The sequence below is a fragment of the Protopterus annectens genome, chromosome 3.part0 (genome assembly GCF_019279795.1).
Source record: "Protopterus annectens isolate FY-2018-M chromosome 3.part0, PAN1.0, whole genome shotgun sequence".
NCBI lineage: Eukaryota > Metazoa > Chordata > Ceratodontiformes > Protopteridae > Protopterus > Protopterus annectens.
Genome location: NC_056731.1, coordinates 1030313100 through 1030337616, shown reverse-complemented (window position 1 = coordinate 1030337616; position 24517 = coordinate 1030313100).

The window sequence follows — 24517 nt, the reverse complement described above, 5'->3', positions numbered from 1 at the left end:
TAGGTTGGAGTTGACAGCCACATTCTTGTTGAATGTATAGTTAACGGACATATAAAAGTGTAAAAGTATTACACCCTGTGTTACTTTTAATTGTGATGATGTTGCCCTTATCTATTGCTTAACTTCTTCCATGCCCATCTGGATTGCAGAGGAAAATCTCATCTGCAGATAGTAATCTAAACATTTTTGACTTATATTGGTCTTGGAAAGCTACAAAATTGACAGCATCAAAATTTCCCAACTTCATTTTGAATGATCTTGTGAGGGTTATGAAGTCAGAAACTGCAAAGTGTATCATTATTTTCTAACTTCTCTCTTTAATGAGTTTGCATTAAAAATGTATGGTGCTAAATTGCGCCATGCAGTGACCATCATTACTTTTGAGGGGTATGACAGTGTAAATCTTATGTTGTCATCAGTAATAAGTCTATTGACCCTCATGTTTTGACTTTTTATGGTACCTTTAAAGATGTGCCCAGCATGCATACTCTTTTTATGTAAATATTTGTTAGTGTGCACATCTTTCTTATATATAGTGGTGGTTATATGTTGCCCTTCGAGTTGAATTCTAACGTCCAAATAGTTGATATCTATCCTTGAGCATTTCATTTTAAAAGTAAAAAAAGTAGTTGTTTGGTTCAAGAAGCTCACAAAATTATTAAGTAAGTCCTCATTACCATGCCATACAATGAAGACATCATCCACACAACGTTTATAAAAGAGGATGTTAGATTTATATATTTTTTTACTGTCATTAAAAATGAATTCTTCCTCAAGTTCACAAAAAGTTTCAACTTGCCTACCTGTGAAATTAACATATTTACATAAAGTCTGTCTTACACTATTTACTCCATATTAATTAGGAATACAAGTGAAAAGAGATTTTATGTCTAGAGTAACAAGAAGAATATCCATTTCAGTATTCGTTTCATACCATTGATATAATAAGTTTAGAAAGAGACCAGTAGCCTTAATGAACCTTTGCACAAAGCACAGAAAGTCCTTAAAGACATCCGGCAAATAGGCTGAAATGGGTTCTGTAATCCACCCTCTAACCAAGACAATTGGTCTTATTGGTGGCTGTAACAAAGATTTATGAATTTTGGGTAGTCCATATAAAACTGGGATGGTGGGACTAGGTACTGTTAGAAAGCTGAAAGTATCTAACATTATATCATTATTAATTTGTATTGATATTAACTTTACTAATAAGTTTCCCAACATCAACATCTGGTATAGGTTTAAATGTGTGTGCATCTATTTGTAATTCTATCCTTACAACATTTCATGATATCTGTGATAAACAGATATGTGAATTATATAATGATAATGCTTTCATGAAAATGTACAATTTGTCTGTTGACGAAGTTCAAGCCTTGCATGATTTGCAGTCTAACAAAAGTATTATAATTAAGGAAGCTCATAAAGGTGGTTGTATAGTGATTATGAATTTAGCTGATTATATTGATGGTATGGGATAATTACTAATAGCTGCCACACATGTAAACTTATACAAGATGTTGATGTTGGGAAACTTATTTGTAAAGTTAATATCAATATTTATGAACAACAAATTAATAATGATATAACATTAGATACTTTCAACTTTCTAACAGTACCTAGTCCCACCATCCCAGTTTTATATGGACTACCCAAAATTCATAAATCTTTGTTACAGCCCCTGATGAGACCAACTGTCTCGGGTAGAGGGTGGATTACGGAACCCATTTCAGCCTATTTGCAGGATGACTTTAAGGACTTTCTCTGCTTTGTGCAAAGCTTCATTAAGGGTACTGGTCACTTTCTAAACTTATTATATCAATGGTATGAAATGAATACTGAAATGGATATTCTTCTTGCTACTCTGGATATAAAAATCTCTTTTCAGTTGTTTTCCTAATGAATATGGAGTAAATAGTATAAGACAGACTTTATGTAAATATGGTAATTTTACAGGTAGGCAGGTTGAAACTTTTTGTGAACTACTGGAAATAACTCTTGAGAATAATATATTTCTCATTAATAAACAAATTTACCATCAACAACTGGGTGTAGCTATGGGTAGTTTAGTGGCTAAGGCATATGCTAACTTGACTCTTGGTAATTGGAAGGAAGAAATGACAGTCAGAAAATATATAAGTCTAACATCCTCTTTTATAAACTTTTTGTGGATGATGCCTTTATTGTATGGCAATGGTAATGATGACTTACTTAATAATTTTGTGAGCTTCTTGAACCAAACAACTACTTTTTTGAATTTTGAAATGAAATGCTCAAGGATAGATATAAACTATTTGGATGTTAGAATTCAACTGGAAGGGCAACATATAACCACCAGTATATATAAGAAAGATGTGCACACTAACACATATTTACATAAAAAGAGTATGCATGCTGGGCACATCTTTAAAGGTATCATAAAAAGTCAATACACGAGGGTCAATAGACTTAATACTGATGACAACATATGTATTGAGCAGATGAATGAGATGACTAAAGAATTTAATGAGAGAGGATATGATATGACTCAACTATCTACTCTTAGAGAAGATGTGATGAATCAGACAGGAAATTAAGTTAAGCCCTACTTTTCGAATGATGGTTATAGACCAAATAGAAAATGGGATAATAATATATCTGGATGTCTGAGATATACCAAGACATATAGTAGGAGTAGTAAGCCAACTGAGGATATTATAAGAAGAAATTGGGGCATATTAAGAGCTCTACCTGGTTTAAGAGATATAATTCCGGAAACTCCCCTATTTACATATAAGAATTGCAGTAACCTTAAACAACGTTTGTGCTATAAAGATTTTTTGTTAAATAAAAAGACAACAGTTATTTTGAATAAGAAAGGTACATTCTCTTGTTTTAATTGTTCATGTTGCTCTGACATATGTTCATCCAACACTTTCATTCATCCGATAAGTAAGAAAAAGTTTTATCTCAGATGCTGGGCAACATGCATTACATCCCTAACAGTTTATCTAGCCACATGCACATTATGTATGGCATTCTATGTAGGTAAATCTACTCAAAAACTTAAAAATCGAATTATTTCACACAAATCAGATATTAGGAGGGGTGTATTATCAAATGTATTAGCTAAACATATAGATGAGGAAGGACCGGCACATATTTTTGTATTTAGGGTTATAGATGTTTTGGAGCCAAGTCTAAGAGGAGATATTAATACTAAGTTGGAAAAGAAGGAATATGAGTGGATTATTCGACTTCATGTGGATACTCCACCTGGAATTAATAAACAAGTTTCTATCAAACTAATTCTGAAATATAAACATCAATGTATACAATTTTGATAGAAATGAAATAATAGTTATTGTTCTATTTTATTTTATTCTATTTTATTTTATTTTATCTAATAGAAATGAATTAATAGATATGTGTCTTTAAATCTTAATGTTTCTTAATTAAAGTATTTCTATGATAGGTTAGGTTGTGTCATGTGATTACTTTAGGATGGTATAAATAATGTATATGGAAAAGAAGTTTGTAACACTGATGAAGGACTTTGTCCGAAAGCTTTGTTCTGGAATATTGGAGTATTCGTAACACTTGGTGCTGTGAAGCTGTTTTTTTTTTTTGGATGTTTTGCTGGTTTATAAGCTTCACTTTATCTCAGTGGTGTTTGTTTTACTTGCCTGTTGTTGCCTGTTTTAGCTGAGGATTATGGCAAGCTGATAAAGAACCAGTTGTCCAAGGTGTGCAAAGTCAAAGGACTGGTACATACCAATCTGACTAAAGAGAAAATGATTTCAGCATTAATTACAGCAGCAGCACAGACCAGCAACCAGGAAGACAACCAGTCTGGGGATGCAGATGTGCATCTTTCAAAAGCAGGACAGTTTACTTTTTAATCAGAGGATTTAAAAAAATTGTCTGGAGTAAAATAGACTTGAACTGGAGGCCAAACATTTGGAATTAGAATCAGTGGAGACACTGCATAAGGAAAAACAGATGGAATTAGAATCAGCAGAGAGACTGCAGCATTTTGAGGTTGAAGCAAGACTGCACTGTTTGAATGTTGAAGAGAATTAGAGACAGCAGCATTTGGAGGCTGAAGAAAAGGAGAAATAGTGCCAACATAAGAGGGAGATGCTGACTCTTCTTCAGGGTCATGGAGGTAATGGGAAAGGAAATAACCAAACCCTAGAAGCAATAAAGATCAGTAAATTTCTTCTACAGTTTGCAGAGGGTGACAATTTTGACAGTTTATTCATATATCTGAAAGAGTATGTAAACAGTATAATGTTGACCAGGGGCTCTGGGAACCATTCCTGACCCCCTACTCCATAATAAAGCTGTAACTGCTGTTTCTAAACTGATACTGATTACTTAAACTATGATAAAGTCAAACAATGTTTATTGGAATGTTTTGAGTTAACACCTGAACTTACAGAAAAAAAAAGTTTTGTGAGCATAGATACAAGGCAGATGAAAGTGTATGTGATTGTATTGCTGAGTTAAGCACTTATTCTTATAGGTGGGTGAGTGGATGTCAGGTCACCACTTTTGAAAGGCTGGAAAACCTTTTGGTGGGGAACAAGCCCTTAGCACTTTTCTTGAGGACATGATAATCTGATTGGCAGACCGGGAGTGTAACTCTGCAGATGAGCTGGGGTGAAAAGGAGATCTGTACTTAGTAAACAGGTCACCACTGCACAAGAAGGGGATACCCAGTGCTGCACATGGAAATAATAGAACACACGGTGAGCAGCCTAAACCACCCCAACAGAGTCCACAAGCAACAGGCAAAGCCACTAGTTCAGGTACACTGCCATGATCAAGGGTTAGATGTTTTAAATGTAAAAAGAGGGGCCATGTAGCATACAAATGTCCACTGAAGCAAGGTAGGGAACAAAAGGTGAGGGAGTCAGCATGTGAGAATAATAGTATGCCAGTGGTAAGTTGTCTGGACACAACAGGGGTACTGAACTATGACCAGAATTTGTATTCTATAGTAATGGATGGAAGACAGGCCACTGCTAAGAGAGAGACACTCCCTCTGACATAACCATTGTGAAGCATGCAGTGGTTAAAGATGAGCAGTACTTTCTTGGGCAGGTTATTCCAGTCAGAGCTTTAGGAGGGACCTAATTCCAGATAGCTGTGGCCAGGGTTCACCTTGACTGGGAGGGTGGAAAAGAAGTAAGCAGTTAGGTGTGTTTGAGGATATCCCTGCAGATGTCTTGATAGGGAATGATTTTGATGATGCAGTACCTGGTGTGTGTGCAGTTACACACAGTCATGGTTGGAGATAGGCATGTGCAACTGGTAGCCTGGGGGAGACCCAGACATACCCCACATCCGAAGTTAGGGCTGGTGATGTGGCTATTTCAGGGAGGGAGCTACCCTGTAGCAGTGTGCCTGACAGTGAGCCACAGCTACTGATAGATACTGGTGTTCCCATGGACATGATGACTGCAAGGACAGAAATGAGTAGTAGTACCCAGGCTGACAGTGAAGCACCATTGTCAGAAGATACCAGGATTCCTGTGGAAAAGGACCTGATATGGGTTACAAAGGCAGAGATGAGACAGGCTCAGCTTTAGGACCCTACCTTATGTGGCTTGAGAGAAGTAGCTAAAGAGGCACCTGATTCTCAAGGTTAAGGGGAGTCTCTGTATACTGGAACAAAGGGTACTGCATAGAGTGTGGACCCATGAGAGAGTGTGATAGAGGCTGAGGTAGTACAGAAGTTGACAGTGCCCAGAACCTACTGTCTAATACTTCTAGCCATAGTCCATGACATTCCTTTTGCAGGTCATATATACATAAAACATACCAAGAGACATATTATGCAGAATTCTTATTGGCCTGGGATTCCAAGGGGTGTAAAAGGGTACTGCAGGACCTGTGAGCAGTGTCAAAAATTAGGCAAGGTGATACAACGTTAAAGCTCCATTAATATCTTTGCCTGTGATTGATGAGCCATTTCAGAGGGTAGCTGCGGATATTGTTGGGTGTCAGAGTACCCCACATCCCACAGGGAAGAAGTATATCTTGGTGGTAGTACATTATGCTAATAAATATTCTGAGGAGGTGGCCTTGTCCTCCATCAAGGCAGAGAAGGTGGAAAATGCTTTGTAAGAGATTTTTAGTAGGGTATGTTTGCTGAGAAAATTACTGACAGGCAGAGGTGCCAATTTCATGTCAGACCTGCTTGCTTGTCTGTGGAAGCACTGTGGGGTGAAACACCTAAAAATCATCCCCTACCACCACTAGACTAATGGTCTTGTGGAAAGGTTGAACTCTATACTAAAGACCATGCTATCAGCATTTGCAGACCAGTTTAAGAGAGAGTGGGACAAATATTTGCCACATCTGCTGTTTGCATACATACAGGTATCCCAGAAATCCATAGGGTTTTCATCCTTTGAATTGCTGTACCAGCATAGGGTGAGGGGGCCTTTAGATTTGATTCATGATGAGTGGGAGGGTGAGTGTGAATCCCACAAGGAGTAAGTTGTGGCATATGTCTTAAACCTAGGGACAAGACTTAGGGAGCTGATGGGTTTGGCCCAAGAGAACCTGGCAGGAGCCCATTAGCAGAAAAAGGTCTGGTATGACAGGAATGCTCGAGCCCAAGAGTATGCTGTGGGACAGCAGGATATGTGCTCATTCTTGTCAGATGTAATAAGTTGCAGGCAGCCTGGCAGGGACCTTTCAAAGTGATAAGGAAGGTCAGTGATGTTAATTACATGGTAAACCTGCTGGGCAGAAGGCAGAGGCACAAATTGTACAATGTTAGTATGATGAAGCTTGCCATGATGGGGGGGCCCTTGGTGCTGAATATTTGCAGTGCATGGTAGGAGGAGTCTGTGGGAGATCTGATGATCACAGACCTGGGAAGGAAAACAGGACAGATAAGGTAGTTTGGACCCCAGATTGCAAGCACGCATTCCAAAAGCTTAATGGAACTTTGGGATGATCCCCTGTGTAGCCAGTACAGGTTACAGCAAAGAATTTGTTGTACAGGTGGAAGCTTCAAACCATGAGGTGGGAGCTGTACTCAACTAGGTTTGCCAGGTTTCCTCAGAGAGAGAATAGCACTCAGTTGTATATCTCAACTGTAGACTCTGACCCAGGGTGGAATAATATACAGCTGTAGGAAAAGAATGTCTAGCCTTCATATGGGCACTGCAGAAATGTCAGCCCTATCTGTATGGAAGCAAACCACTGTGGTTACAGACTGTAGTCACTTAGCTTGGCTACATTGTGCCAGCCAGCGAAATGTCAAGTTATTAAGGTGTAACTTGGGTTGCAGGTATATGACATGACATTGCAGCACCACAGTTGGGTCAGCAGTGTTGCTGGCCAGGAAACCATGTAAAGTAGCACACACACCTGCAGACATATATACCTATTAACCTACATGCAAACTAAGTATGCAGGATTATACAGAAAGTCACAATGACTACCAGGGTTTTTTTAATAAAACAATGTATATAGTTCCAACACATTACATGAAAGTGTATACCATGCAGAGTATTATGGAAACCTGTGTTAAGCATACTGAATAAAAATTGTGTAAATGATCAATAAGGGTACATAGAATACATTATAAACAAATATTTAGGGGAAGTGTGTATATTGAAAAGGGACACACTGATGAATTGTAAGAATGAATATAGGGGAAGGGGTCAGGTGGAACATGGCAATGCACAGTAGATGAGGGCATGTCAATAAAGATAGTTGCAGCATGATCAGTAATCATATGTTGACATGATGCAGTATGTACTACACAGTTATTGTATATTATGTGACTGTCACACATGGTGACATATCAATGGACCAGATACTTTGATATAAGCATCCTGATATTAACAATGAACAGGACATATATTGAAGTTGGCATTTACAATAGGGATGATGTGCATATTTCATTCTCTACTAGTTTACCAGATAAATCCCTTACAGTTCCAAATGACTCATCAGTCGAGGTCACACAAAAAATATATATATTTTTATTTGTAATTTCTCAGTTATTCGTATTCGATAACAAGAATGACTTATTACTAAATGTTTTACAGAAATGTTATTCTCTACTAAGTATGCTAGATTGTATTATTAATATGTGTTGATATGTTCCTCCTAATGTTACTACATTGTCACTCTTGTGTTTTGTACTGTACTGTTTTTTCAGAGATTTTCTCCTCGGGCCTCCACTGACAATGGACCTATGTCCAGTTGGACTTTCCCAATAAACAAATGTAAAATAAAATAAAATAAATAAAAAATAAAATATTGTGAAGCTGTGCAAAATGGGTTGCCTGAATATGAATGTATTGTCAGCATAGGTCTCAAATGAGTGAGACACATATTAATAAACCCATGGGTAGGAGTAGACAGAAGCATGCACAATCAGGAACAATTTTCAGAATGATATTGCCAGCAACCCCATGTCTTCCACATAACATATGTGATTGTGAGTGATAATAGATAAGTCAGCAAGGACACACAACTATTATGGTTTATCAGCAATCTGTGAAGGGAATCAAGTACACCTCCCTCAAAATGTAACATCTGCCAGAGGTGTTTGGAGGGAGACTGTTACATTTATATTAGAAATAATGAGCAATCCTGGTCTATTCATAGGGGTGTTTGTCCATATTATAATTATCCTGTGTATTTGCGTTCATAATTGAACTAATCTCCCCATGAATTTCCTTCATCCACTGTGTCCCCATGGCTGAGGCACACAATCCACTGTGTGTGTCTTGATTTGTATGCATTATGCCAATACCACACCTGGATTCAATGATTGTCCGCAATATGCAGTTATACACAAAACTGGTTAGAGAAAGGCTAAGTAAGTCAGTTTTGCTGTCTGACTCTTAAAAAATGGACTGGAAAGGGACTACCACAGAGCCCTGAGGTATGGACCTGGTCACTGAACTGTAGATAGCGGTGACGTCACACACTGCAACATATTTCTCTGCCACATATGTGTTTCAGTTGTCTACACACTTGGTGATGTAGGTGTTTATGGCCACTTGTGACAGTTTCTCTGTTATACCGGATTTGTCAAATGCCTTGGGCAGGTCAAGTTACACAGGATGAAAATGTTGTCATCATGCATGCCCTTGGTAACTCTCTTGAAGACAGAGAACAGTTGTAACATACATGATGTAGCCTGAACAAATCAAACATGGGTTTAGTATACAGTTAGGATATTACCTGTGTCCTTTTAGACAAAGGTCATGTTGACTCCTTTGTCCTATCTCACAGATGACGAGATTCAGGATGGATGTATAACTCCATACATCAGGTGATGGCCTCCTGAGTCAAAAGTACGCATGTTGCTCTATACCCTTATATGGGAAAATAGGCTACCTTGAGGCTGTGTTGATGTACAGATCTAACTGTGTATGGCAGTTCAGGTTTTATGTCATGCTATTAGCAACCTGTAATGGTGTCAGGGCCCATTACTTCTGTGTTATTAGCCATAGAGAGTGCACAGATGTACTGTCCTGCTGAGAATAATAACTGAGTAATGTTTGTATGTATACTTTGGCTGATGGCCAATGGCAAAAGGGTGGTGACATGTGAGACAAACTGTCAGCTAGCAGATTGTCTATGTCCTCTTGGGGGTTGGTGTGCTGACATTCACATACAGATCTGTGCTTAGTTGTGTATTCCACTAAAAATGTCATATGTATTGGAATAAATGATTTGTGATAAGACCTCCATACAGACTTGATCGTTCATCATATTCCACACTCTAATATGCACACAGATATATAACTGTACCAGTGTCACATACTTACATCACTTGCACAATGCATGCCTATATGTGATTTATGAGCAAGCTGTATTGAGCAGCCTGATGTCATATCAGGGCACATTAGAGAGTTAGATCATACAGAACATTTCCTGACACAAATGATAATAGTCATGCAATGATGCTGCTGACCCCCTAATAATACTTGCAACACAACTGCACATGCAACAAATTAAACAAAGTTGTAATTGCATCAAAATATGTGACACATTGGTTGTGTATATCACAGTATAGCTACAATGTGTATGAGACAAGACTTATGTGACCGTATAATCAATATGAATTTATATTGATATCAATCACAGAACATTTAATGATGATATGTAGATACATACACCCCTGTGTCATACTGCAAGTGTTACTGTGACGGTGGAATGTAAACTGTGTGAAGGTTGATCTGTGCCACTATAAAAACACATGTCCTAATATGCCACCAGTATACATAACAAGTGCATCATACCATGTCAACAGTTCTCAGGAGGCATGTTTCTACAGCTGCTATAGAAGGAGCATGTATTGCAATGGCATCAATGGCTATAAATACACTAGCTCACATATAAGATCATAAGACTCTTTTGGAGCAATACTGTACATCCCACACCTCAATATAGCATATGTCAATGATGGCAACATTGACATGTCAACTGCTCATAAGGTCATAAGACATTATTAGGCTAAAGGCCAACATCACATAAAATCATAGCCATTAATATAACCTATAAAAAATCCTTATTATGTATATTATGGAAAACAGTAAACCTATTGTGTATGCTGTATGTGTATACTTGTTTGATTGCATTATATCCTGCCACTGTCCATATGGGACAGGTGCACCACACCGTGATGGAATTAGCAATCACACATGCAGTGGACTTGAGATGGTTTGCAGAGAATCATGGAAGGACCCTGCTTTGTGTGTGTGTATGAATATTTGACATGTGGACATCTTACACTCCTCTGCAGGAAGGATGTCATGTGGCCAGTGGAGAAAGGTAGATGGTAGGTGCATGGGGCTACATGAAAGGTTTTCCAAGAGGTAGTGTGATGAAGAATGATTCTAAAAGATAATACAATGTTCATAATGTACCACCAACCACAAACACAGCAGTAGATGGGATGTGATTTGGATATTACACCTGTGTATATATCGAATATGAATGCCATGTAATGTCGCAGCAACAACACCACAAATGTCTGAGACTAGCACTGTCATGGTGCACTTTATGGAGTATGATAGCATCATTGTATACTGAGAAGAATGTGTTAGGAATGTAGGGCATGCATGTGGATTCACATCCCTGTGTAAAATTCTTTCAAAAGTGATTGGCATATGTACAGACACACATGTCCCTGTTGTCATAGTAGAACTTTAATATGTGTAGGTAAACTAGTTTACAAACACAGTAGTTAATGCTACTGCCACAGCACTGATTTGTCTTGAATATTGCCATTAATTCTACTGCCACAGCACCGGTTTGTCTTTAATATTGTCAGAGTGCATGTTATACAGGATGACATCATCACTGCATGCTACACTGAGATGTTAGGAGTAGGGTTTGACATAGCTGTGGACACACATATTGTTCTAAAATTGTTGCCATAATGATTGTTGACTACACACTGCTACAATGAGACACTAGGAGTAAGGTTTGACATAGCTGTGGACTCACATATTGTTCAAAAATTGTCACCATAGTGATTGTTGACTACACACACATCTGGCTGTAGTGAGAATAGAGCCCCTACCTACTTGTTTAGGCAGGATGGTACTTAACACAAGCACCACAGCACGAGTCTGACTTTTATAGCACCCAATAACATTTTATAGCTGATGACATCAGCAACGTATGGTGAGAAGAAGATAGTGATAGCAACGTCCCACATGCTGTTGTAAAATACTTGCTTGAATGCAAACCAGTAAACCATACACACACAGACATACTATTTGACCACAGTGAGAACAGAACCCCTACCTAAGTACCCCAACTAGAACATACAGCATTTAATGCAAGTAGCACAACACAAGTCTTGCTTGTCTAGTGTCCAATAACACTTTATAGCTGATGAGAAGAAGATGGCAAGAGCACTGTCTGACATCTTGGTGTAAAATGTTCTCTCAAATGTCAACTCAGTGAACACACAGACATTTCAATTTACCACAGTGAGACTAGAACCCCTACTTACCTATTTACACGGCACAGTGTTTTTCAAAAGTGCCATAGAACAAGTCTGAATTTTACAATGTTGCAGGCAATTCATAGTGGATGACATCACCATTGAATTTTTGAGAATTGATGTTACAACATCTGGATTAAATGGATGTGTAGGCATATACAACTTTCCAAATATCACTGCTTTATGGGAATGTACTGATGAGCCAAGGATAAATAGTTATGCTCTTCCAACTAGACACAGACACATACACACACATACACACAAACACACATACACACACACACACACACACACACACACACACACACACACACACACACACACACACACACACACACACACGCACATACTCCAGCTGACTGTACTGAGATTAGATCCTCTCCCTAAGTGCACCAACTGCAGAATTTAATACTTAATGCAAACACCAAAGCACAAGTCTGACTTTTTAAGGGTGCAGGACAATTCATACTGGATGACATCATCACTGAATGTTTGAGAAAAGATATTGGTAGGCCTGAATGAAATAGATGTGTAGGCATGTCCAACTGTTGCAATATTGGCATTCTATGGGATTGCAGTGATGATTGCAGGGTACACAGCTATGTTCTTCTGATGAGAAACACATACACACACACACACACACACACACACACACACACACACACACACACACACACACACACACACACAAACACAAACACACACACACATATATGCACAGACATATGGACCAATTGACTGCAGTGAGATTAGAACCCCTACTTAACTAGGGAAACTGACTAGAGAAATCAGTATTTAATCCATGCACCATGGCACACATCTTACTTTTACAAGATTGCAGGACAATTTATTGTGGATAACATCATCACTGAATGTTTGAGATAAGATTGCTGAAGGCCTGTCTAAAATGCATAGCTATCCATGTACCGCTCTGAAGATATTAAAAATCTGCATGTTACCAGATTGATGAGTGTGCAAAGTGTAGCATTAATGTTGTGTTTCCAATGTGCAGGTATATCATAAAAATACAGCTTTGCAAACTATATGCAAAAAACTGTCCGCATCACTACAAGCATTCAAAAATATGTATTGTCAGTATAAAGATTTGCATGGTAGATAAGAAAGCATTTGTTATTTATTTATGTAGTGCAGTTGATATATTTGTGAACAAGTACTGATACACCAAGTTTGAAGTGCATGGGTGCAGGTAACAGATTGCTGCAATTTAAATATATGTTCTTTTTCTTAAAAAGTGCCTTTATTTAGTTTGTGTTTTACATGTACCTTCATGGGATGAAGACAAAATGGACTGTAAACATAAGTACTGCAAGTTATTGTATGTTTTTCATAGTGCACCACAAAGCAGCTGATTTAAGCGATCAATGACAAAGTGTTTGCTCATGCAAGATACACATTTACTGCTATCTGTGTTTGTGTGTAGTTAGGAGGTGAGAAAATGTGAGCCAAATTGCTAAAATTATGAGAGTTTTGAGTTCTGAGTATAAGAAACACATGTATTGCTTAGCTGATTCTGTGGCAGCAGGTGTAAATGTAGTGATATATTTCTTTTGGAGCCCATATGATATAGAGTTCGAATCTAGGTGTATCTAATACTTTTAAACATGTATTGATACTGCAATGAAAGAATTGTTTATACTACATTCACTGTCTGTTACCTCAGCACAGTGTGTTTAAGCATCATTGAGTAGAGGTAACTGCACCATTGAAGAGCCATTGACATCAAGTTGACAAACTCATCACAACACAGAAAACAAAAGGTGAAGGGCTCCTTTGCCTTTTTTTTTTTACTTATGTGTGCTGTGTTTGAGTCTATTTTTTGACCAGATTGAAGGTGTTAAAATGGAGTAGATTGGAAAGTGGTGAAATGGGTACCAAGCATAGGGGAAGAACAGAGAGAACACACTATAGGAATGTACAGGATGGAGGTAGGAAAGAACCACTTCTATCCAATTCTTCAACAGTGTAATATGAAAATATGTACAGAATATTAGCTAAATTTGTCTGTCTAAATTTGACTGTAAACTCAACAAAGAGGGGTGACAACAACACAATCATGTTGTATAGCCAAATGGACTGAATCAAATGTGTGAAGAAGACATGTGTGAAGTGAAGAACTATGTATGGGGCAATATTTTTTGTGGGACAGGTGCCCTTTTTTTTTTTTTTTACTTCAGTAAGAATGAGATATTGGCAATCTGTGATGTTGTCTTTTGCTTTTGTGTGATAGGCCTGGAGGAAGGTAAGGCAGGGCATAATGCCTATTGTGATCTGGCCTAGGGTTTGACATGGCCCACCCCATGCAGGTATCATTCAGATACTCTCCCAGCTGGGGATTAAACCTTACACCAGTAGACGGATAACAAATTGGGTCACTGACAGATCACATACTGTTGGTGAATCAACCTGTACCAGTAGAGCTGTAACCATTAGCAAACCCTAGGGATCTGTGCTTGGCTCTTCACTGTTTGAATTTCTCAACAGTTCAGGCTAAAGTATATGACTATTGCCTTAAGGAGTTTGCTGATAATTTCATATTAGGTGCAATCACTGAGTACACCAATGATGATACCATAGTAAAGGAAGAACTAGCACAGACAAATGAATGGGGACAAAGTCTCACAATCTACAATTAAATGCACAAATCTTTCTTTTTTAAGTTGTCCATCTGAAATTTGGAATTCCATGTTAATCACAACATTGACAAGAGTCCTGCTATGCTGGCACCCAGTGATGATAGCACTGGGAACACATCTAGATAGCAGTCTGATGTTCAAGTGTCCACACTAGTATTAAAAGCCTATGTTGTGCACAACATACGTCATGCCATCATTTGCAGATCTTAGGGCTGTATGACAGCACTGTAATCAAACCAGATCAGAACAGTAATAGAGTGTAATGCTTTCTCTTGCATGTAGCTCACCAGACACATGCAGCAGCTGCAGACACCACAGGGCTTTCTCAGCAAGATATCACAGGGCCTACAAGTCATATCATGATATATGTGGATAGAGTTAAAGCCATGTCACTGTGATCTGTCTGGTGTAGGATTAGGTGATGTCTGCCTAGCCTCCAGGCCAGTGTCTGACCCTGACCTGGTGGGAGTACTGCATAACCAAACATCTGATATAGCTGATGACATCAGCAGTGTTTGTTGAGGAGAACATGATAATAACAGTGTCCCACATGCTGGTGTAAAATGTTCTCACTAATGTCAAGCACAAGCTCACATCCACACTGTTGACTGTAGTGAGAATAGACCCCTTAACTATCTAAGCACATAGACTACAGAACACAGTTCTTTATGCAAACTCCATGGCACATGTCTGATTTATAGAAGAGTGCAGATGAACTTATAGTAGATGATATCAGTGGGCTGTGTGGGATAAAAGATGTTTGGTAGGCTGCATGAAATGGATGTGTAGGCATCTGCAAAACTCGAAATACTGTCATTCCCTGGTAGTGGAGAGGTAACTTGTGGAATTCACACTTCTGCTCTTCTGTCTAGACACACACATGCACACAATGTTAACTGCAGTGAGAACAAAACCACTACCAATTTAAGTACACAGACTACAGATCACATTACTTTAAGCCAGCACCATAGCACAAGTCTAATTTATATAAGAGTGCAGATCAACTTATAGTAGATGGCAAGAGAAGGCCATGTGTGAGACAAAATGTTGGGTGGGCTGTATGAAATGGATATGTAGGCATCTGCATGAATCAAAATAATGTCATTACATGGTAATAGAGCAGTAACTGTGGGATGCACACTTCTGCTGTTCTGTCTTGACACACACACACACACACACCAAGTTGACTGCAATGAGAGCGGAACCACTACCTATCAAAATACGCAGACTATAGAACACATTACTTTACACAAGCACCAGGGCACAAGTCTGATTTACACATGAGTGCATATCAACTTATAGTAGATGAAATCAGCAGCCCATGAGGAGACAAGATGTTGGAAGGCCTGCATGAAATGGATGTGTAGCCATATGCAAGTATCAAAATACTGGCACTCCATGGCATTGGAGCAGTAACTGTGGGATACATGCTTCTGCTCTTCTGTCTAGACACACATGCACACCAGGTTGACTGCAGTGAGAACAGAAACCCTACCTATCTAAGTAAACAAACTACAGAAAACAGTACTTTACACAAGTGCCAGGGTGCAAGTCTGATTTATGTATGAGTGAAAGTCAACTTATAGTATATGACATCAGAAGGCCATGTGGGAGAAAAGAGGCTGGGAGGCCTACATGAAATGGATGTGGAGGGAAGTGCAAGTATCAAAGTACTGGCAATCCATGGCATTGGAGCACTAACTGTAGGGTGCTTACTTCTGCTCTTCTGTTGAGGCACACACACACCAAGTTGACTGCAGTGAGAACAGAACCCCATACCAATCTAAGCATACACACTACAGAACACAGTACTTTATGAAAGTGGCACAGCACAAGTCTGATTTAATCAGGAATGCAAGTCAATTTAGAATAGACATCAGCAGGTCATGTGGAAGACAACAGGATGAGAGGTCTGTATGGGCTCATACCTTCATAGGTTCATAGGTGGCTACTAGCCTAATAGCCCTAGGATATTTAGAAGCCTAGCTGTGTAAAAACACAAGCACCCTTATTTAGCATAGTTGGATAGTCATTTTAGCATTGTATTTTTGTGAGCAGCACATAGGATCCCAGAGGTAACTTTACAATCATCCAACCAGTAATCAAGGTTACACTTGAACAGAGTTTTTGGGGAGCACTGCTTCACATGCAGTGGGAGCCTGTTACAGAAGAGTGTTAATCATTGTGGGATATATCTGTCTCCCTAGCATGTTCTGTTTATGACACAGACAAGGTTGAGTACTCCTAGGCAAATTATTTTTGGCACATTTGATTTGCAGATGTCCCATTTCCAGAAGGGTAGGGTTTAAGACTGCTCTGTAGGTCAGGTGTCGGCCACCACTCAGCAGCCTGCATGATAACGAGTACAGTGATGGGTATGTCAGTCTTTCCATGTATGTCTTATTTGGAGGCCCGGGAGTATTCCAGGAACAAACCTGCATTTTCTCCAATTGCTGCAGGTGTCTGATGAGGTAGAGACAGATGAGAACATTGTACTCAATTATTGGTCTGATAAGGGTAGAGTACAGCAGGGGTATGACCACCCTGGTCTTGGATGTGATGTCCATATATATGATGTGTGCAATGCAGAATGTGTGTATCACAACTATGGGCACTTAGTGATGAAATTGTAGATTGTTATATCAACATGTGTTCCCAAGTCTCACAACACCATGTTTGAGCTCAGGGGAGTGATGCGTATATCATAATTAATGGGGGTACATCATTGCCCAAGGGGAGAATGAAGGATTGCATGCTTTAAGGTTTAGTCTATGAGCTTAGCACCAATCATTTGTATGTGTCAGCCCCTTGTGTAATATGTTATCATCATTGTGAGACTCTATATTAGTGCATCCAGTTACTACTCATCTGCAATCTTGGTAAACCACAGGCCATCTACCATTACATGTGCTTTAGAAAAGTAGTTTGTAAACAGTTGAGGGCCTGGCACAGATAATTGTGGTATTCTAATGGTAAGTGGCTAGTGGTGGAGGTGCAGTCTCCAACTCTGTGTGTGTTATGTCATTGAGCCAGTTGCCTCCTCTAGTATTGTTTGGCTTAATTCCCACATGGGAGATCTTCACTGTTACACATGAATGGGGATAGAGTCAAAGGCCTTGGATAACTCAACATAGGCAGTATGCCCTGTTATATCTCATCCATGCCTTTCGGGTCAGTATCCAAGTAGCCACAAAGGTCAGTAAGCAAGATTTACCCTTGCAAGAACAAAATGGGTAGGGTCAAGTTTGTTGAGGGTCACCTATGTCACTGTAGATATAGTCCATGCTGATTCCTTCACTAGCCTTCCAGATAAGGCTTTTTAGGCATATGGGTCAATAGTTGTAGTTCTGCATGCTACCAGATATATGTGCATTGCATAGCACACATTTGATATGACATTTTGTAGTGTGTTTTTTATATGTGTGCGAAAAAGTATTGAGACCCCAGGGTTGCAGTGCCATTGCTGCATGTTGGTGCACAAAGCACACCATCATGCAAAAATTGATTAAAGAGGAGAAATGGGATAGACTGGACAGTGGCAAAATAGGGACCGAGCAGGGGAGGAACAAAGGGAAAGCATGGCAGAAATGTGCAGGAGGGAGGTAGGAAAGAACCATAGCTATCCATTTCTTTAACAGCGTAAAGTGAACATATGTAAAAAAATATTAGCTGAATTTGGACTGTCACCTACAGAGAGAGGGGTGACCACAACAAAATCATATTGTATACCCAAATGGATAGAATCAAATGTATTAAGAAGACATGTGCAAAATGTAGATCTATGTATTGGATGATTCTTTTTGTGAGAGTGAGGAATGTTGAGGAAGGGATGTGCAGATGTCTAGGTCAGGTAAATTGAGCAGGTGAGGAAGCAATTGCAGACAGACAAGACAAACAAGACCACAGACAGGGATGGTAATGGATACAAAAGGTGGGGGACACCATGATGGGAGTGAGGGTGGGGACATCCTGAACCCATGCTCATCAAGCTGGGTGACAATGAGAATCAAGTTGTCACCCACTGGACTGTCATCACTGTCACATCACTCTGTCACTGGCTGGAGTTGCTGATGTCTCCTTCTCCTCCTCCTAGTACTATGCAAAATGAGGAACAGCAGCATCTCCAGCTGGTGTAGGCATGCACCAATGGTGGTGTACACAACACTATACACCATCCCTGCCATCTCAGTGAGGGTGATAAAATCAACACCTCCACTATTACTCCAGCACGGTACCATTGGACCAGCCTTTAGGGCAGAACTACCTGAGGAGTCAGGTAGTGCCGGAGCAGTATAGGCAGTGCTACCAGGGGTGGTTCTTCCCTACAGTGCTGTGGACCATTTAGTGATGTGGTACTGCTGGATGACATGGACACATTTTGATGACACATAATAAAATAAAAAAAGAAAATAAAAAAAGAGAGTGGTAGGGTGAGAGGAAAAAAGATAACATTAGTAGCTTCATATATGACATACAGTGCATTGATACAATTATTTGACTTTATTATCTTAACTTTTTCATTTAAGACTACCACCTTCCAACAGATGCACTCTCTACTACAGATTGCAGCAAGTAATCTTAGACATGTGCATATATTGCACATATGCGTGCTCCAGTTGTAAAGATTACTGTTTACAGCAGGGCATCTTTGCCACTGGCATAGAGGTTTTAATTTAATTTAAATATTATTGAAGGACTAACAGTATTGTATAGTTGGGAAATGTGTTATTTGAACCCACAATCTCTGAGTAAAGTATAATAGTGTACTCTTGGTTAGTGCTACAGACTAATGCATGCATACTTGCTTTTACAGTCGAGCTATGCATGCTCAATTAGATACAACTCTATAAAAAAAAACTATCTTTAACTTTTAATGTTACAATAGCATCACTCTCCTGCTGCATACATACCACATGCTTCCCTCATCATCACCAATCTAGCTCCATGGTTTCGGACATTGCACTCATGATCACTATCAGCTGTGGAAAAAACAGAACAGAGCAGAAGACCATTATGAATACCAGTCTTGCCTATAATCAACTTTTAAGTCTTACAAGAACTCACTGTAGTTGATACTTACACAGGTGTGGGATGTCTGCAGTCCTACATTCCTTGATCCAAAATTTGAGGATATCCCTCTTCCTCCTCTGTAGATTATTGAAATGATGTCTATGTTGGTTACCAGTGCACGGGATACCAGTGTCATTGAATGCAGCCCTGGATAAACTATCCCAAGCTCCCAACTTATACCAGGACCCAGAATAGCCCCCCCTCCGGCAGAAGCCTTTGGCTGTGGTTTTTAATTAAGAGTCCAATAAAAATCTTGGACTCCAGGACACTCCATCTCTGTGCCCTAAACCTAACACCTTCCCAGCAAATGCCTGCATGTCTGCCACAAATGTAGATAAATGGAGACTGATGCTCTCCCACCAGTTCCAGTTTTCACATTTACTGGCAGTGCATACACTGTTTGAAACTGTGGCACTCAACGTACCATTGTACAAATATGGTGCTCAGCAGTGTGCACCTGCAAGCACTGCATTTGTGCAATGTTAAATAAAGTGCAACAGTGGCAACCAATGAGGCATTACATAACTGCATTTCAATTACAAGGTTATTGGATGTACAGGCAGTTGTATATGTGTGTTAGGCAAATATGAAGGCATACCAGTCCAAATAGCAGAAATATACTATCAGGAATATTATGCACAGTATCCCCACAGTCATACATCTGATAATACATTTGATGATACATAGATATATACATAAATAACAGATACAATACTAATGTGTAAGCCCTCATATATATAATTAATATCAGCTCCACTATGTCAAGTTTTATAAGTGAGAGTGACTATAATGGGAAGTGAAACAACAAAATGCATGAAATATGCTGCATTCAAACCCAGAACAGTGTGCATGGCAGTCCTATACTTACATGTGTGGCCACAAGAAGGATAAAATAACACTTTATTTTTCGTTCATTACTATAAACTGCAGTGACACAACAGTGATAAAAAGGTTGTACGCCCTGTACTAGAACCCAGGGCCATCTGTTCTCCAGCCCTACACTTACATCTGCTGCCATAGGATGAGTTACATGAAATTCCCCATTTTAATAATCATTCTTACAGTCTTGCTGTTAATCACCATGCAATGCTACTTAGTGGATTTGTGTGATGCTCAGTAGCATTAATTGAATGCATCCAATTTCTAATTTTTGGCTGTCTGGGTCCTGTCTGCTTTCTATGAGGTCCATTTATCCAGTTTACACACTGTCACCCTTTGAATAAATGCAGCAAAACCTGACATTCATTTTTCACAGCTTCCTGTGTTTCTGCTAAGCAGCACATCATGCGAACACAAGCTCATCCCCCCAAAAAATGAAAGAACAAAAAAAAGAAGTAGTAGTTGAAAGGAGGACAATCTATGACATACACACTAGAAAATGTTAGCACACATGAGATATTTCTACATAGGTCTGGATTTTCACTCTCACTGTAATGCACTTTCAGAATACAGGATGGGTGCCTTATTCCTCCTTGCCACATAAACAGCTCATCAGGAAAGAAATTAACTCAATCTGCACACAACCAACTGCAACAGCATCTACAGTAATATCAAACCATACAACTGTTATTTATGCATTTATTGATTTTGGATGCAGTGCACCTAGTGATAACCCAACCTGTCATGATTATTGCTTGCAAATATACAGTTCTGTCTTACAGTTCTGTGTTTGCTGATAATTCTTTACTTATCTGAGAAGTAATCCTAGACAGATGATGTGTAACCCAGTCTATCTTACTGGCCTTCAGATGTGTGAGTATAATAAGTGGAAATAATATGACATGCTGTTGCCAACAAATAAAGGGCAGGGTGGATGCTAAGGAACGCAACCTGTGACTTGTGTGCTGCTTACTTATATTTCCAACCTTACATCTAACACTTTGTAGATGTAACCTGACACACCCAGTGGAAGTAAGGCAGCCCGCTGTGCTGTTGTCTTTTCCTTCTCCCAACCACTAATCATTCACAGTTGCAATCCATTAAAAGCAAACACTGAGGGAGTCCCTGCACTATGTTTACATCTCATACATGGATCTAAGTATTTGGGATTCAGCAATTCTAATGAGTTCACAGCTCATTTGCATCATCACCATGCTGAATCTACACCATATAAAAAAGGTAACTCTGTAGCTATGCAAACTGATGGTGAGGAGACTTGTTTATGTTGGGAATACTGCACATATGCTATTTCTTCATGCTATAACTGTACAGAGTAATGAACTTGAGAAGATATGTTTCCATTTTGTCAGCTACATACTACATATGCTAGAATGCATGTAAGAAAGTTCTGAAGCAAAGGTTTTTACACATTTTATCTGTATGCCTTAGTTAGAAGTATATTGATGGCAAGGGCATGATTGCAAGCCATGTCAGAGGTACACATAATTGCCAGTACATGAAAATGGAATGCTGTGTGATACATGTGTACAAATGTTTCAGGGACAGTTCCTCTGATAGCATTTCAACGATAGTTTATTATCAAAATGTGTCATTCTCCTGTTCTTTTTGGGAGGGGCAAAGGTGAGTTACTGTTATTGCACAAACAAGGATATGTTGCTCTTGTTAATCTTATTTTGCATCCTGGCTGTTGTTCATATTTCACATCTGTAGACTGTTTTATGTTTCTACTGGGGGGGGTAATACTGAGTAGCTACCTTTTCTGTTTTATCTGGAAGCAGTTATATTGCAGTTATTTGATCCTTATGTGTATTATCCTTCTGTTATCTTTTAGAATACCTAGGAATATGCCACCAAGGCATGTCAGACCCTGGGGACCCCCCTTCACCAGTGCTGAGAACCAAGTCATAGTGGATGCCTTTACGCAACATGGTGCTTTTCTGCTGGAAAGGGAACATGGAGATATGGCATGTAGGATGCAAATTTGGCAACAGATAGTTAATGATCTGAATGCCGTGGGTGGCCACAGATAGACATACTAGCAGGTGCACCACAGGGCCACTGTCATGATCACATCTGCACAGAGGAGAGCAGCTGTGTGGGCTATGACCTGATGGTTACCAGGGGAGGACCTGCTAGGGAAGCACCACTAACACCCAATGAGGAGTTCCAGGCCAGTATCAGGGAGCCAGACAGCTCAAAGGAGAGTGCAGTACAGCATGTCCTGGATATTGGGGCAACAGCTTCAGACACAGCAAGCATATCCCAGAATGAGCTTCCAGGTAGGCTTTGTTATCTCAACAGTTGAAATACTGTTGTATAGTAAAACAATTGAAATCAATATGTTACTTTTGTGCCACTTATATTTTTGGGGTGATGGGATTAAAGATTGCTACAGTTGTTAGCTTAGGTTGGAGTTGACAGCCACATTCTTGTTGAATGTATAGTTAATGGACATATAAAAGTGTAAAAGTATTACACCCTGTGTTACTTTTAATTGTGATGATGTTGCCCTTATCTATTGCTTAACGTCTTCCATGCCCATCTGGATTGCAGAGGAAAATCTCATCTGCAGATAGTAATCTAAACATTTTTGACTTATATTGGTCTTGGAAAGCTACAAAATTGACACCATCAAAATTTCCCAACTTCATTTTGAATGATCTTGTGAGGGTTATGAAGTCAGAAACTGCAAAGTGTATCATTATTTTCTAATTTCTCTCTTTAATGAGTTTGCATTAAAAATGTATGGTGCTAAACTGCGCCATGCAGTGACCATCATTACTTTTGAGGGGTATGACTGTGTAAATCTTTGATGACTGAAGCCTACTACTTAATAATGAACACAAATAAGTCACACAAGTCTCTGCTGTCACTTGTTAAGATCATTATTGTACCAATCTTCCACCTTTTACTTGCTTACAGTACCAATTAGCGTGATACAAGGATATGCCACTCATTCATATTATTACACGATACACTTCAGGTTTGAGACTTACCTTGAAAATGCAGCAGTTCACATGGTTGTAGTTCAGGGCTGACTCTGTCTGATGCAACTGCATACCTCTCAACTGTCCAGGTTTTTGCAGAATGTCCAGATTGTTGGCTCATATTTTCAGTCTGTTCCTCATAAAATTTGTGGTTTTCTGGCAAATCACTGCTGCAGTCGGAGGACTGAAGTCACTAAATAATCACATACTACCGTTTAGAATCTCCTTGTGTTATGACTGAAGAGTGCTTCTCAAAACTGATAAGTATATTTTGCACATTAACTTTTCAAAGTTCTGTACCATCTTAATTGTTGCTTGACTGAATTATATATATTTGCTGGCATTGTTTTCTGTTTTCTGATCTGTTCCCCCTATTCCTGTGGTATTCTTAAAGTTGGTATAACTGTTGTACTAGCTTTTGTGTTATCTCATTGTTTCAAGGCTTGCTGATTTAAAAATTGTCCCTGTTTGTAAATTCCTGCATGCCATTTAGAATCTCCTTGTGTTATGACTGAAGGGTGCTTCTCAAAACTGATAAGTATATTTTGCACATTAACTTTTCAAAGTTCTGCACCATCTTTATTTTTGCTTGACTGAATTATATATATTTGCTGGCATTGTTTTCTGTTTTTTTTATCTGTTCTGAAACTGGTTTTCTCCCTCCCACCCACTCTATTCCTGTGGTGTTGTTATAGTTGGTGGCTTTGCAGTTGTTCGCCTCTACTGTAAATTTGATCTGGGACACTCCTCCCAATCTAGTGTTCATTCCACCTAAAACAGAGATAACATCTGAAAAGGCTAATCTACTTAGGTTCTTAACCTTGAATTATCTTCTGCTTCTCCTTTCTCCCTTTACACTTTACTAAAAAAATTCTAAGCTTGTTTCCTGCCTTTTCTGTAACTAGTCTAGTCCAGATGCAGAT